The sequence below is a fragment of the Bidens hawaiensis genome, unplaced genomic scaffold, assembly GCF_021521415.1.
Source record: "Bidens hawaiensis isolate Kalapana, Puna unplaced genomic scaffold, B.hawaiensis_p1.1 tig00000001_1, whole genome shotgun sequence".
NCBI classification, from domain to species: Eukaryota; Viridiplantae; Streptophyta; class Magnoliopsida; order Asterales; family Asteraceae; genus Bidens; species Bidens hawaiensis.
Window position 1 is genome coordinate 4,000,771 of NW_027491014.1, and position 18,071 is coordinate 4,018,841.

At 38.5% G+C, this 18,071-nt stretch overlaps 1 long non-coding RNA gene across 1 annotated transcript; it reads right to left on the reverse strand.

The window, feature by feature from the left end:
* Nucleotides 1-7,447: 7,447 nt before the first annotated feature.
* On the reverse strand, nucleotides 7,448-10,351 carry LOC143594531 (uncharacterized). Its single transcript, XR_013146409.1, has 2 exons — nucleotides 8,990-10,351; nucleotides 7,448-8,949 (listed from the first exon to the last, which is right to left on the reverse strand). It is a non-coding gene; the product is annotated as an uncharacterized LOC143594531 (long non-coding RNA).
* Nucleotides 10,352-18,071: the final 7,720 nt, after the last annotated feature.

The following is an 18,071-nucleotide window of genomic DNA, read 5'->3' on the forward strand; positions in this document are numbered from 1 at the left end:
GGTCTCGCCGGTCCAGAGTCTTAATGAAAATTGCGCCAGCCAACTTGGCTGGCGTCTAACACGTTTATAGAATGTAACTGAAATTATTTATACACTCTTTCTACTCAAACCAAAATCATAATATAAATCCCAATTGATTAATCCCAAATCCGATCAAGTTCCCCTCTGTGAATACAAATGGACAAAGGGCTTTTGTTCTTGTGATTATAACGAATTAAATGCACAAACAAATTACCCGAAAGTAAGTTGAATTGAATGAGAATTAGTGAGATTGGGTTCGGCAAGAAAACGAGATCAAAAATGCTTCTGGACTCTGAGCGGAAATTGTAATAGGGTTCTGCATAGTGTCGATGTAAGGAGTGTGAAAGTCCATCTAATTACAGTATAAAAACGTATTTATAGGAGGATTAGATCAAGTTTAGCCGTGGTTCGCATTAATGAGATATCGATTCGATTTGATTTGTGATTTCTTTCAATTAACAAGTATTCCATCTAGAATGAAGCCGTAACGATGTATGAACTGTCAGTTGGTCAAAATCCCGGAAAATCAAGGTCGATGATGGGGCTGGTTTGCATTTGTTGTGGGAAAAAAAGAAAAATAAATAAATACATAAATAAATAAAAAAGGGAAAGGAGGAAGGGTTTACAGGATAGAAGAGAGAGTGGGAGAGATACGGAAACAAATTTACATTTTGGAGTCCCTAAGCTTTGGCTTGCTAATCAAGATAGGGTAAAATATAGTTAAGGGGTCAAAATTGCACATGCCGAAAAGTTTTCATATCTCATTTAACTAATTAATGAATTTTGAGTGGCGTGTAAATAAATAACAATCAAATATTAAATAAACAATAAATTTATCGGTTTGGTTTAACTAACAATAGTTTGAATAAAATAATACATGAATTTTTTTATCATAAATAAGTTTTAAAACGGGTCGGGTTTTCGGGTTTGGAAAATAAAGAATGTTAGAGGATCTCATGCGGAAAGAACAAATATCCTCACGGAGTCGAGCGGATTTAGATGGCAGAAATAATTTGGTCTTGAATTTTTCATGAAGGCCCGCTCAAGTGGTGATGGATCTAGTAGGTAGTGACTTCAGCCATTTCTAGGCTTTGCTGACAAGTGAGAAGGGACAAAGACGAAGGTAGATGGATTCGTCGTTCATGTTGCCGATATTGAATGTTTTGTAGCTTTGAACAAAATGTCGATGTGGTTTGAAGGGTCTTCACTCTCTAGCCCTTGGAATTGGAAGGAGGTTTTGATGAGTTGCATGACGTGGGCAAGAATGGATTAGTTTCCAGCGGTGGCACCGTCTAGTAAGGCAATGCTAGAATGAGGATTTGGGGTCGGCCTACTATTATCAGCTACTACTCTCCTAGGTTGTTGATATGCCATGTTCCTATCCCTAGAAGATGCGGAAGTAACAGAAGAAGAAGAAGAAGAAGAAGAAGAAGAAGAAGAAGAAGAAGAAGAAGAAGAAGAAGAAGAAGAAGAACCTCTCGGTGAAACAGAACGCTCTGTCTCAGGCTGGACTTTCTCGGTATTGTCAGACGTTTCAAGCTTCAGCGGTCCTTGTGAGCGGGTATGACGCATACGACAAAGTAAAACTAAAATTAACTAAGCTAAAATTAAACTAAAAGCAAATAAAAACAAATAAGCAAGTAAAAAAGAAAACAGGTAAGTCCCCAAACTTTGGTCATTCTCTAATCGCCTTAGACTGTGTCCCCGACAACGGCGCCAAAAACTTGATGTGCGAAAGTATATATAAATAATAAAGAAGATACCCAACTAAGCTTAAATACCAAACAACCTATCATAGTTCACACAAATGACAAGTGTACCGGTCGCGTATAGAAAAGATAAGGAAAGTCTGGATATCGAACTCGAAGACACGTGAAAACACTCAGATTATAAACCCTAATCCAAGTCCTACCCTGAATATTTTAATTTAGTTTATTATTTAAAACTACTTGACCTAATTTACTTTAACTAACTTAATTAATTAAACTTAACTAACTGACAAAACTTTCCAAATCTAGAAAACTTAACAACCCTTAAAAGATACGATGGAGAAAACGTCTACCTAGGTAAGAATAAAATTGACGGCCCAGCAAGCAAATGGATTGAGTGATCTTACGACAACGGTATCTAAAGATGACACAACTAAGTCTCACTCAAGCTAGCTAGATCACCTCTCGGTCTCACTAACAAACCTTAACTACACCTAATTGATTAGAAAAACAAACCGGAAAAAGATTACTAATGTGTTCTAATGTCGATTCTCCTCTCGGACTCACCGACACTCAACCCTAATGGATATGAATGCTACACAACCAAGAGGACCAATTTAACTCAACACAAATTAGATCAACTAGTCGCACAAAAACCCAAACCCGACAAGAATCGAACTTGCTCTCGCGCAATTCTAATCCTAGCGTGGAAAGGCTGTGAGACAACCCTAACTTCTTTTGAAACTTAAATCAAACCAAAGTATATGATGATGAAGTATGATGATGATGGTTGTCATTGAAGGCTTAAAAAACTTAGAAAACACTTGTAACTTGGCTGCAAAACTTTCTTTTTCTTCCTCCTAGCTGCTGCCGATCAGAACCTTCACTAAACTAGGGTTTATAATATTTTTCTTCGTTTCTTCTTTGCTGCTGCTGAATTCGGGATTATGGGGCTGGTTAAGGTTTGTTTTATTGTTGTTTATTATATTATAACACATATAGGCTTCACAAAATGGATATGGGCTGACTTGGTTCTTTAAGAATAATGTATAAAAGACCTCTAAGTGTCTTGAAAAGCTCGGTTTCTTTCTCTTTAAACCCGTAACCTACAAAATACATATTCATGTAAAATCATACTAAAACAAGTTAAAAACATTAAATATTAGATAAATAAGAGATTAAAACAACAATAAATACACAGAAAACTATTGTGGTTTACAACACATCACTATATGAATGATGGTTGCATTTGTTGTATTGCAAAGTTGTTCTTTTGAAAGTCTCTATTGAAGATGTTATGAACTGTTTTAATAACATGAAAACACGTAGAGAACGATTATAATATATGATATATTTTTTATTTAGAGTTAAGTGCCATTTTAGTACCTGTAGTTTGGCAAACTATACAACTTTATTATCTATTCTTTATTTTATGCAAATGGCTACCTCAATTTCAAAAAACTTACATTTTTAGTACTTTTTTCTAATCCCGTCTATTTTTTCCGTTAAGTCAGGGATAATTTGGTAAATTCTTTATTTTTTTTTTTGATTTTTTTCTTTTCTTTTAAACACTTATATCTTGTAAACCCAAAATCCCCAAATCATAAAATCAAAATCCAAATCCTAAATCCCCCAAATATCGTAAAAATTCAAACCCTATGATGATATGGAGAAAGGGTTTAGGGATTTGGGATTTGAATTTTGATATATTATGATTTGGGCATTTTGGGTTTACAAGATATAAGCGTTTAAAAGAAGAGAAAAAAAACAAAGAAAATAACGAAGTTACCAAATTATCCATGACTTAACGGAAAAAATAGACGGGTTTAGAAAAGAAGTACGAAAAATGCAAGTTTTTGGAAACTGAGGTAGCCAATTGCACAAAATAAAGAATATGTACCAAAGTTGCGTAGTTGGCCAAACCACAGGTACCAAAATGGCACTTAACTCTTTTATTTAGTATGTAGTTTTGTATTTTAATGAATGTTGACAATGTACTTTTATTATGATAGTGATACTAAATTTTATTTATTTGACTGAATGAACAACCCAGCCCATCCGACCTTCAAAATTTTGACGGCGAGAATATCACACTGAAAATTTTTTAACCCATAGGAAGGAATTCAACGGTTGGAAGGTGAAGAACGAGGACGAAGAACAGTGGTCGATGTGTTTTGGTAGTGGCGAAGAAGGATGGTTAAGATCTGTGATGCATGTGCTTAACGACAATCTTATGTGAATTGTTAATCCAACAGAAAATTCGAAGTATGGACTAAACAAACACACCCTTAAAAGGCCATGAGGAGGATATAGGATATAGAGGCTCCGCTGGTTGATGAAGGATATTTGCGTGTCTCTGGCAAGCATCACACTTTTTAGAATATTCTACCGCGTCTTTTTTCATTGTTGGCCAGAAATACCCGATTATGAGAATCCTGGAAAATAACGCTCTTCCACCAGTGTGATTTCCGCAATCTCCTTCGTGAAAATCCTTAAGTACTTTTTGTATCTCAGGATCCTCGATGCATCTTCGGTACGGACCTGCAAGAGATTTTCTATATACCATATTATCTAATAGAATATATTGGGATACCTTGAGTTTGAAGGTCTTTGGATTTTCTGTGGCTGGAATTTCTCCAGTTTGAATATAGGTTCTGATAGGGTTATCGTATGAGGATATAGGATCCCAGAGCACGATTTCTTTATCTTTTGTAATCTCCCCAATTTCCTGTTCTCCTATTGCTAGCGTAAGAATGTGGATTATTGGGATTTTCAAATCCTCAGGAATCTTCAAATATGAGGCTAAGTTTGCTAAGGCATCTGCCCCAGCATTTTCCTCCCTTGGTACCTGTATGATACTAAACATTTCTACGGATTTTGACAGTTCCTTCACAACATCCAAATATTTCATTAGTTTCTCACCTTTAACAGCGTAGGAGACGTTAAAGTGGTTAGTTATCAATAAAGTGTCTACATAAACTTGAAGATACCTGATCCTCATGCTTTTGGCTAATTGCAAACCTGCGATTAAATCTTCGTACACTGCTTCATTATTTGTTGCCTGGAACTCACAAGCTATAGACTGGGGTAATATGCCCCCCTGTGGCGATTTCAGTAGGATCCCCAATCCTGTTCCTCTTACGTTGGATGCTCCATCTGTGAAGAGTATCCAAGGATCCTTCGTCTCGTCTAATTGTTGTACTTCCAAGTCAGCTTCTTTTTGTAAATCACTAGTGAAATCAGCCACAAAGTCCGCTAGAGCTTGATACTTGATTGCTGTCCTCGGCTCGTATTGGATGTCGTATGCACTCAACTTTACAGCCAACTTAGCCATTCTACCTGACAACTCTGGTTTTCTAAGATCATTCTTTACGGGATAGTTAGTTCTCAAAATAATAGGGTGAGTTTCAAAATAATGCCTTAGTTTAGTAGAGGCCATAATAAGTGCAAGGATTAATTTTTCTAAATGAGAATACCTGGACTCCGCATCTAAAAGGCTCTTACTTACATAGTATACTGGATGTTGTTCACCTTCATGATCCTTTACCAAGACTGCACTCACTGCATTTCCTAAGACGGCGAGATATAGATACAAGGATTCTCCATCCACATGCTTCATTAGGGCCGGGGCTGAGGATAGGTAATCCTTTAGGGCCGTGAGAGTGGCTTCATGTTTTTCAGTCCACTCGAACTTCTTGTTCTTTCTCAGGATATCATAGAAGTCTTTGCACTTCTCGGAGGAACTTGAGATGAATTTATTCAAGGCTGCTATTCTTCCCGTTAATCTTTGGACGTCTTTGGCGTTTGCAGGAGATTTGAGGTTGACAATAGCTTCGATCTGTTCCGGGCTTGCTTCAATTCCTCTTTTCGTGACCATATACCCTAGAAACTTTCCAGCCTTGACACCAAGTGGCATTTGGATGGATTTAGTTTCATATTGTACTGATCAAGGATATTGAATGCTTCCTCTAGGTCTCTGAGGTGATCCTTTGCCTTCTTGGATTTTACCACCATATCATCTATATACACTTCCATATAGATGAAATCCATACCACCATACCATCTATGCCTTCTTGGATTTTACCACCATACCACTATATCATCTATATACACTTTCATATGGATTTAGTTTCAAATTATTTTGGACAAAAATCTGTTAAGGATCAAGTATCCAAATTCGTAAATGTGAGGTAAGGTGCTAACTCGACAATGATGAGTGTGTAATCATAATCTGGGTGAACACAATGATTTAGTAATGAGGGAAAAAACCCTTAACCAAGATAGTCTCACTTTTGGTCAAAACTTATCGAGGCAATCGTTGGTAAAATGACTCCGGTCAAGGATTAACGATATAATCTTAGGTCGAAGTATCTTGGTCAATGATCAACGGGATAACCTTTGGTCGTCAAGTGTATGCTTATCTTGATCTCCGGCAGAAAAAACCCCCGGACGCTGAAAACTATCACCGTCAAAGTTTATTAATGTCAAAAAAGAGGTTACAATTGGTGTTGAGTATATGATCGAGATTACAATATTAGCTAATGAGTAGAGAGAGTAATAGAATCTGCTCTAGAGTGTGTGCGAATACAAGTGTCTTTCTTAGGTCGATCATAACTCTTTTAAATAATAAAAGTAAATAACAAAAAGTCCTAACTATGCGGAAGTCTTCCACTTAGCCGCTCCATGACCTTGACCACGTGCGTATAGTCGTTCAGCAGCGCAATAATCGGAAGAACAAGTCATACGGCCGTTGATATTATTTGAACTTCAACCTTCTAGATAGTTCGTCCATAATCAGCCATATTTAGTTAGGATCCTTCATCCATATTCTTGCTACAAGAAGTTCCACAACGATAATTGATGCTAATATGTCTTGAGGTTGATGTACCTGTCTAACACATCACCATACTAAATGCAATTATTAGTAAACATAAAATACCAAGGATCGTCAATCCTTTATATACTGTCATATATTTCCAAGATATAATATACATAAGACAGTCAAGGATATAAGATCTTCGTGGCTTAACACCTGTCATATCTTCATGTTTCCATGCAAATGTTGACAGGCTTGATTTGAGGAAGTCGAGCAATTTTGACTCAATATCATCAGGAATGCAAGTTCCTATCAGCACTTTGACTTCAGGATCCTCGGGATAAAGAGGTACTTCTTTAATTTTTTTTCCCTGGCCTCCATTACGCCTCGTGCTGGCTTCTGTAATTGCTACGCCTGCTGGGGTTTGGCAGTACACTTCATGGAAGAGGTGTAGCAATTCTTGGCGTCTTGTTGGTCACTGATGATTTTGATAACCCCCCACGGACTTGGGAGTTTCACACATTGGTGATAATTAGATGGGACTGCTTTCATCTCGTGTATCCAGGGCCTGCCTAATATAATATTGCAACAAGATAAACAGTCAATAACACAAAATTTTTGCATTTTATTTACCCCTTCGACATATATTGGGAGCTTAATTTCCCCAATAGTGTTCATAGTTTCTCTGCTGAATCCAACCAATACTGAGGAACTGGGGACGATCTCATCCTCAGGAATATTCATCTTTTTCAGCACGTCTAATTGAATAATGTTAACAGAGCTTCCGCCATCTATGAGGATCCTGCGAACATAATGGTTATCCACATATAAAGTTATTACCAAACTATCATGATGAGGATCCTGAACATCGAGTCAATCACTTTCATCGAAGGTTATAACCCTCTCTTTGGTGAGAGTAGATGTCTTTGTTGGCCTGTCAGCCACTTCTAACTTTCTTTGACCAGCATTTCTCTTTGCAGCAGAATAGGAGGTTCCACAGATATCGGATCCTCCGGATATGAATATGATTGTTCCTGCATCTGTTGGTGGAGGAGTCAGCCTTTCAGGAACTTTCTCGGGATCCTGCTCTCTTCCCTTCTTCTTGCCATGTAGCTCTTTCAAGTGGCCCTTGCTGAGAAGATAGCTGATCTCCCTTCTGAGTGCAATGCAATCATCGGTCAAGTGCCCAAAGTCTTCGTGGAAAGCACACCATTTTGATTTGTCCTTCCAGGATCCTGGCTTCTCCACTTTCCTTGGCCACCTGGCTTTCTCACCTAAATCCTGCATGGCACACATTAGTCCACCAATATCAACAGAAAAACAATATTCATATATCTTAGGATATTCTTCATCATTTTCCTCATCTACTGCATTAATCCTGGGTTATCAGGCTTATAGTAAGGCTTCGCTCGATATGATTTTCCCGAGGATTCGGATTTCTTGTTTGTCTGGTCATACTTCGGGATATCGATTTTGGAGTTTTTCTTGTCATCTTCTAGCCTGATAAACCTCAGAGCTCTGCTTCTTGCCTCGTCTAATGATCTACATGGAGTCATAACGAGATCATCATAGAAAGAGGAGCCTTTTTCTAACCCTAGCTTAAGAGCTTCCACTGCTGAAGCCGGGTTTAGATTCGGAATTTCCAACAACTCTTTACTAAACCTGGTAATAAAATATCTTAAGGATTCCCCAGGATTCTGGGTAACCCTATAAAGATCACCTGTCATTTTCTCAAAAGTTCTACTGCAAGAAAAATGGTTATTAAATAGGTTAACTAAATGAGAAAAAGAGTTGATAGTGTTAGGAGGAATACTCAGTAGCCATTTCATGGATGCTCCGGTCAAGGTGGATCCAAACCCTTTGCAAAGACATGCCTCTTTGATTTCCATAGGGATTGGGTTGATCTCCATACGTTCTCTATATTGTGCGACGTGTTCCTCGGGATCCGTCGAGCCATCATACAGCTTCATATTTGGAGTTTGAAATTGTTTTGGGATCTGTATGTCGCTAATCGATGGCACGAACCGGGATATTCTGTGACTATCGGTGGGGACTTCAGCTATGGGACGGATTACGCCGGGGACATTCGATATCATGTCCCTAAGTTTCTGTAATTCTCGGACTAAGTCCGGACTTATACATGCATCCTGCAAAAATCCTTGATTAGCATTAAATGGAATCGTATTGAAAGAGTTACCCTGATTAACGATCTGAGGACGCTCTGGGCATTATAGCTCGTATTCCCAAACATAGCATTTCCAGGGTAGGTAAGCGGAGCAGTTGGAGTGTTAGCCTGCATCGGGATAAAGTCTCCCTGGTGCACATTAGAGGATCCTGAGGGATGCTGAGCTTGAGCTAATCCTGAAGATACCGCCTGCTGAAGCAATCCTAAGGATCCAGACCCTTACGGTAATCCTGAAGATACCGCTTGTTGATAAGGAACTGAGGACCCTGTCTGAGGATATAATCCTGACGATCCGGAATGTTGGAACAATCCTGAGGATCCAGATTGTTGGAACAATCCTGAGGATCCTCCTGGCTGTGACAATCCTGACGATCCTGCATGTTGAGAGGGTCTAGCAGATGATGAATATGGGTACCCCTGGGATCCAGATAAGCGTAATTCGACAGACCCCAAATGCTGGAAAGATGGGGGTCCAGAGTTGTACGCCGCGGTTGGCTCTGGATGTACCAATCTTGAGGATCCTGGAGGAGTGAAATCCAGAGATCTCGGGATTAGTGGTGTGAACTCTTCCACCGGCTTCTTGGACTTTTTGACGTCTTCTAGTTCCCTTACGAGCATCTAGTTGGTCTTGTTCTGGCGATCCATATGGTCCTGTAGTCGGTTGTACATAGACAGAAGTTCGTTGTTGGACACCAGGATGGGATCCCGAGAAGATGGTCTCGAACCTGAGAACACAGGAGTGGCAGCTTTCTTCTGGGCATTGTCAGGCTTCTTCGAGACAACACCAGCAAGAGGAGGAGGCATTGGTGGCCTCCCAGAGGATTCCGAAGGTGCGGCAGAAGAAGAAACAATCTTGGGTTGTGAAGACATGTTATGGATATTGTGAGTAGGGTTTCGTTTGAGAGTGAATAATAATCAAAGCACCGTTTGCCCCACGGTGGGCGCCAAATTGTTTCGATAAAAAATTAACGAACTAACTTTTGATCAAATTAGTGCGTGAGACTAGGTGCTAAATGGTAAACAGATTGAACACAAGGATATGATCACGAGGGAAAAAACCCTTGAATATAATAGTCTTCGTTTTGGTCAGGAGTTTTCAACTTAATCTTTAGTCGAATAGCTTCGGTTAAAGATTATGAGCCTAACTTCTGGCCGAGATACGCGTGATTATTATAAACGCTGACACAAAAAACTCCGGACGGTGAAAACTATCACCGTCAATTTTATTAATAACAAAAATGGGTGATTACAAGTGGTGGAGCTGATAAGTGATCGAATACTATGTGTTACAGTGATTGCTATAGCTAAGTAGTGAGTTGTGTGTGACTTATGATGTTATCAGCTCGATATTTATAATTAAAGATTACAACTGCTATCCCGAATAATCCGGAAACCCTAGAATACTTCTTCAACCAAGCCGTCGTTATCCCGAGATATCCGGAGACTCTAGACTACTTCTTCACCCAAGCCGTTACTGCCCACGTTTCTAGTTGACGAAGTTCAAATAATATTCCGTTGCAATCCATGTTCACATAATCACATTTAACACGTGATCTTATCTGCAAAAGTAGTTAGATAATAAAGAACAATGGAATTAGTCAACGTACCTTCCTCAGAATAACTGTTGAGCTTAATTCCGAGGATAAAAGTCCACACCCAACAATTAATAACTATGAAACCTTTTAAATAATACAAGTTTAATTGTTAAACCGTTGAATGATCACCACTGGAAACCAACAAATGTAAGGTATTGGATAAAGTTATTCTATAAAAAAGAACAAAAATGAGAATGATTTATAGCCACACAAAAAACTCCTTAAAAAAAATTTAAAATAAATAAATAAATCATAACTCAAAATTTAATAAAAAACGAAAAAAGTAAAAACACAAAAATGTTTACGCCGTATTTCTCGTTCTCATAAAAAAAAGTCGTTGTGTCTTTTGTTTATCATTGTGTTTTGTGTTTATTTTCATCATTGATTGTGTTTTTTTTCTTGACATTGTGTCTTTTTTTTCTTTATATTGGTTATATTACTCAACATTGTGTTATATTTTGTTTGGCATTGTGTTATATTTTGGGATCTATTGTGTCTCTTTTTAGTTATAATTGTGTATTTTGTTCATTTCGTCATTGTGTCTTTTCGTCATTTTTTTATTTTTTTGTATTTTTTTAACGGGAATGATGATGTAAACATTTTAGTTTTTTAAGTTTTTTCGCTTTTTATTTATATTTTGAGTTATGATTTTTTAATTATTTTTTTAAATTTATTTTAAAGAATTTTTTGGGTAATCACAAATCTTTCTCACACTTTTCATTTTTGTCTCCTTTTATATTTTAAATTTACCCTTAACATGTAAATATATAATTTAATAAAAATCATCGTATTACCGTCAAATCAAGTATGGTTATCGTAAGACTTGTAAACGGAAAAAAATAGGTATGTTTGATACAAAAAATAAAAGGATAAAAAGAAGGTCGCAAAATCGAATTTTTGGGTGTTGGTTTGAGGGAGAAAACCAATTGTTGTGAATATAATTATTTTTAATGCTATCGAAATCTTATATTTAAATATTTAGTGGTTACGTAGATTATGGAATTTTGTTGCGAGCCGTGGTTTTCATAACTTTTAGGGTAAAAAGACAATAAAATTGTTTTGTAAATTGTGGTTTACTCTTTGCATCTCATGCAAAAAGAGGGTGTATAAAAAATGGTCCCATTGTAAAACAAAAACGTGACATCTTAAAATTATAATGATGTAGTATTATTCAAAGAAGATGACCTAAACACATATCATCATCATCATTGCTCTGGTAGTAATTACGTATATGAAAATCATCATCATCATTGCTCTGGTAGTAATTACGTATATGAAAATGTGTATGTGATATACAATTCAAAGACAACCCTACCCTAAAAACATTCTTGTGTCGGCTTGTTTTGAAAAACGGCTACAAAGTTGTAATCCAATTCCTGGTTAACTAACATGACAATATTTTTGAAAATTTCAAACGATTACAATAAATTGACAAGTAAACAGATAATAAATTACACTGCAACCTTATTTGAATAACAAACTTAATCCTACTGAAAACACAGTTTTAATTCTAAACGATCGAAAAATTACTATGCATTACCCGCTGAACATTGTTAAGAAAGTCCATAGCCACCGGCGCTATCAAAACAAATGTGTGAAAAGCAAAAGGGATAAATATATGTTGATTATCTAAGCAAGTTTTTTTGTGTTTTAGCCACCATCAATGCAACCTGACCCGATACAAATCCATTGTCCCTAAGTTCAATGAGAGGGGGCGTCAATATGAGGTCCACACAAGCTTATTGCCCTTCTAGCCACCCAAAAACAAGTATAACGTCTAGTTGTAGATTAGACCTCCCTTAAAGTCGATCCGTCAGAAAGTTCACGGGACACTCCTTCTTAGCATAAACTATTGTCCGTTTAAAACACTATATAAAACATCCCTCACCAAATCATGTTTGTACTTAAACCAATGTAACTCCTTTCAATGAAATACATAATCTTCAAAAAGAATTTAAACAAACCTTGCGACAAACTAGTCATGGCTCATCAACCGTAAACAAAGAGATCATTAGCCGAATCATTCAACATGTACCCGTCATAATATATTGTACTATCTCACTTTTAACTAAACCCATTGATTATAATTAGATGCATAATTCCTAGGACTATCTGGTTCACTTCTTAGGACATGTGATCAATGAGAGTGGTATCCATGTTGATCTAGACAAGGTAGAGGCCATCAAAAACTGGGAAGCACCTAAGACTCCGACTGAGGTGCGACAATTCCTAGGACTAGCTGGCTACTACCCACGTTTCATCGAGGGATTTTCAAAAGTTGCTCAGCCCCTCACCGCACTGACACACAAGGGTACTAAGTACAATTGGGGTGACGCGCAGGAGTCTGCCTTCCGGCTTTTGAAAACAAAACTCTGTAGCGCGCCTATACTAGCCCTACCCGAGGGAACCGAAAATTTTGCAGTACATTGTGATGCATCGATACAGGGTCTCGGCTACGTGTAAATGCTACTTGAGAAGGTTATAGCCTATGCCTCTCGACAACTACGGTTACACGAGAAGAACTATACGACCTATGACTTGGAACTCGGAGTTGTAGTGTTTGCACTTAAGATATGGGGACATTACTTGTACGGTACCAAGTTTACAATCTACACCAACCACGACAGTCTCCAACATATCTATGATCAAAAGGAGTTGAATATGCGACAACGTCGTTGGGTCGAACTACTTAAGGATTATGACTGTGCCATCAAATACCACCCTGGCAAGGCCAATGTAGTGGCCGATGCTCTCAGCAGAAAGGAAACTCTTATGCCTAAACGGGTGCGAGCATTACAACTCACGATTCATGCCAACTTGCCTGATCAGATTCGTGATGCTCAACTCGAAGCTTTGAAAGACGAAAACCTCCCATCAGAACTCATGCGAGGCATGGATAAGCAACTTGAAACCAAATCAGACGGGGTCCGATATTTCAAAAACCGAATTAGGGTCCCCGTTTGGAAGACTTGAGAAATCTGGTGATGGATGAGGCACATAAATCCCGATATTACATTCACGTTGGCTCAGAAAAAATATACCATGATCTGAAGGTGCTTTACTGATGGCCAAACATGAAAGCCGACATTGCCACCTACGTGAGCAAATGTTCGACCTGTGCAAGAGTCAAGGTGGAATATCAGAAACCATCTGGTCTATTACAGCAACCGGAAATCCCAACGTGGAAATAGGAACACATTTCCATGGACTTCATCACAGGATTACCCAAAACACCGACGAGATGCGACATCATCTGGGTGATCGTTGACCGGTTGACTAAGTCTGCGCATTTCCTAGCGATCAAGGAATCGGACAAAATGGAATGACTGACTCACATCTACATAAAAGAAGTAGTGGCTAGACACGGAGTGCTGTCTCAATCATATCCGATCCTCGTTTCACTTCGCACTTTTGGAAGTCACTACAGAGCGCTAGGCACCCGCCTCGATTTGAGCACAGCATACCATCCTCAAACGGATAGGCAAAGTGAACGCACCATTCAAACTTTGGAAGAAATGTTGTGTGCATGCGTATTGGATTTCGGAAAGAGTTGGGAACCCCACTTGACCCTCGTAGAGTTTTCGTATAATAATAGCTACCACGCCAGTATGAAAGCAGCGCCGTTTGAAGCGTTGTACGGACGAAGGTGTCGATCGCCTCTTTGTTGGGCAGAAGTGGGTGATAGACAGATCACTGGTCCCGAATTAGTACTTGAAACCTCAGAAAATATTGTCCAAATCCGGAATCGCATGGCAGCAGCACGTGATCGCCAAAAGAGTTACGCCGACAAGCACCGAAAACCTCTGGAATTCTAAGTGCATGACAAGGTTTTTCTGAAAGTCTCACCTTGGAAAGGTGTAGTTCGCTTTGGAAAGCGAAACAAACTCAATCCACGATACGTTGGCTCATTCCGAATAACTGAATGTATCGGCCCTGTAGCGTACCGATTGGATTTACCAGCAGAACTCAGTGGCGTACATAATGTTTTTCATGTATCCAACTTGAAGAAATGCCTTTCAGACGAAACACTAGCAGTTCCTTTGGGCGAATTGCAAGTTGAAGAACAGTTAAGCTTCATTGAAGAACCAGTCGAAGTCTTCGATTAGAAACCAAATCAATCAAACACAGCAAGATTCCTATCGTTAAAGTTCGTTGGAACTCGAGACGTGGACCAGAGTTCACGTGGGAACGCGAGGATCAAATGATGAAAAAGTATCCTCACCTTTTCAAAGGGTAGACCAAGCATCGAAAACCGCGAAATCCGACAAACCGTTAGAAAACCCCTTTAGGTATGAATTAAATTTCGCGATGAAATTTCTTTCTACAAGGGGATTATGTGAAAAACTGAAAATTTTTATCTTTTTCAGGCAACCATCGTGACATGACACAAATTTTCGGGACAAAAATTCTTTCAACATGGGAATGATGTGACGCTCGTTAATTTCATGTTAACTCCGTTAATCCGAACTCCGTTCATTCAAACTCAAGATCATACAAACTATGTTATTCCAGTTAACGCATTTTTCATTGCATTTAATTAGAGTTTAAATGACACATGACAATCATTACAGAAGTAGTCTTTCGTAGTTTCACCGAAACACACACGAGTCGACTCAAACAGTTGATGAACAAAAAATAAATATTATAAACAAGTACTTGGTATAATTACATGGTACGTTTATATGTGTAAATTTGTGCTTGTATGTATAACATCATATTATGGATGTAATTGACTAGTTTATGCTAGAATTAAACTAAAACTAGAAGTTTAGGGTGTGATGTGTAACTTGTAATATAATTGATTAATATATAAAAAAGTTAATCAATAAACCCTACCTCCCTCTCCTCTCCCTCCATCGGATAAGTCTGCGTTTGGCATCTTGTTTGCTGAAGAGGCAACGTATTGCGGCATGGTCAGTGTAGACTATAGTTTTGGAAAGAACTATGTAGGATCTAAACTTTTCAAAAGCAAAAACTACTGCTAACAACTCTTTTTCTGTTGTGGTGTAATTTTCTTGTGTATCGTTAAGAGTTTTACTAGCATAGTATATTGGGTGAAAGTGTTTTTCTTTGTGTTGTCCGAGTACGGCTCCAACTGCAAAGTCACTTGCATCACACATGATTTCGAATGGAAGGGTCCAATCGGGTGTAGTCATGATTGGTGCGTTGACAAGTTTGTCTTTTAATATGTTGAATGATTCAACACATTCTTCAGAGAAGATGAATGGTGCGTCTTTATCTAGAAGTTTGGTCAGAGGTCTAGCAATTTTGGTGAAGTCTTTTATGAAGCGGTGGTAGAAGCCTGCGTGACCAAGAAAACTTCTTATGGCTTTGACTGAAGTTAGCGGTGGGAGTTTGGATATGGTCTCTATTTTGGCTCTGTCAAATTCTAGTCCTTCTTGAGAAATCTTGTGACCGAGAACAATTCCTTCATTTACCATAAAGTGGCATTTTTCCCGGTTGAGTACTAAATTTACTTCTTAACATCTGGTTAACATTTTGTCAAGGTTGTTTAAACAATGATCAAAGGAATCTCCAAAGATTGAGAAGTCGTCCATGAATACTTCCATAAAGTTTTCGATCATTTCATGAAAGATGGCCACCATACAACGTTGGAAGGTGGCTGGAGCATTACATAATCCAAATGGCATTCTTTGGTAAGCGAAGGTTCCATACGGACATGTAAAGGTGGTTTTCTCCTGATCTTCGGAGCAATGAGAATTTGGAAATATACGGAAAATCCGCCAAGAAAACAGTAGAACATTTTTCCAAATAATCGCTCAAGCATTTGATTGATGAAAGGAAGTGGAAAATGATCTTTTCTTGTGGCGTCATTAAGCTTCCGGTAATCAATGCAAACTCACTAGCTTGTGATGGTTCTCATTGGTATCAGCTCATCCTTCTCGTTCATTACAACTGCCATTCCTCCCTTTTTGGGTACTACTTGAACGGGACTTACCCAAGGTGAATCCGAGATTTGGTAGATTAATCCGGCATCAAGCAGTTTGATTACTTTCTTCATCACCACATCTTGCATGTTGGGATTGAGACGTCTTTGATGTTGGGCCACGGGTTTTTATTCTTCTTCCATGAGCATTTTGTGATTACAAAAGGAGGGACTGATGCCCTTGATATCTATGATCTTCCATGCGATGACCTTCTTATGGTTATTGAGAACCTTAAGAAGTTCGTCTTTCTCTTCTTTAGAAAGGTGAAATGAAATAATTGCTGGGAGTTGAGAGTCTTTTTCTAGAAAGGCATATTCGAGATGTTTTGGCAATTATTTTAATTCTAAGGCTGGTGGTTCTTCGATTGATGGTTTTGATTTTTCCTTACATTCGGTGATTTCATATACTACTTCTGATGCTTCTTGATCATCATTGATATTTTCGTTTTCTAACATGGGTACGTTGAGTGTTTTGTATAAGACTTGTGTTTCTAGCGTTATATTAATGGAGGAATCTCACATATAGCAACTTACGATGGAATCTATGATGTCAACACAGTATAATATGTCATCGTGCTGTTGCGGATATTGCATAGATTTTCCTATGTCAAAAGTGATCATCTCGTCATTGACCCCGAGAGTGAGCTTGCCGGTGCAAACATAAATAATAGCCTTAGCGGTGGCTAATAAGGGTCTTCCTAAAATCAGAGGTACGATTTTGTCTTCCTCCATCTCTAGAATCACAAAATCTACTGGAAAACAAATTTGTCAATCTTGACCAGCATGTTTTCAACAATGCCCCGAGGATATTTAACAGATCGATCAACTAATTTAATGCTCATGCGGGTGGGCTTCGATTCTCCTATCCCTAGTTTTGCAAAAATCGCATACGGCATTAAATTAACACTAGCTCCTAGGTCAGCCAGGGCATTGCTAACAGAAAAATTTCCTATAAGACAAGGGATAGTAAAGCTCCCTGGATCGGTCATTTTCGTTGGCAGCTTGCTTTGGAGGACTGCTGAACATTCTTCACTAAGGGTGACATGTGAGTGTTCCTCCATCTTCCTTTTGTTTGTCAGCACTTCTTTGAGAAACTTGGCATATTTTGGCATTTGAGCAATGGCTTCCAAAAAAGGGATGTTGATATGGAGTTGTTTGAAGAGTTCTAAAAACTTCCCGTACTGAGCTTCCAATCGTTCCTGCTTCAGTCTTCCAGGGTATGGAATAGGTGGAACATATGTTCAGACTGGCTCCTTTGGTTGTACGGTGCCCGTTGGGGTTAGTCTTTCCCGTGTTTTATCAGGAGACTCCTTCTCTATAACTGGTTCTGAAGTTGGTGAGGCAACAGTGGTTGTACCGCTTCTGAGTGTAACAGCGTTAGCTGTCGCATTCGGGTTGGTGATTGTATTGCTTAGAAGAGTGTCAGGTGGTCTTTCGGATAATTGTCGGGCAATTTGTCCGATTTGAGTTTCTAGATTCTGAAGTGATGCTTGTTGAATTTTTGAGATCGGCTTCAAGTTTTAATAGCACTTTGCTGATATCAACAGCTCTTGAGTCGGCCTTCATTTCTGCATAATTTGTTTTGGCCATGAGTTGGATTAACATTTCTTCGATTTTCGAGTAGCTTGGGTTTTGATGGCTACTAGAACTTTGATCTTGGAATTGAGGTTTAGGCTGGAAGGGTTGATTTATAGCTCTTTTTTCGAATATGGGTAAGGGTTGAGTGTTACGTTCGTCTTTCCAGCTGAAATTCGGGTGACTTCTTCCATAGCCACGATGACTTGTTTGCAGTCACTTG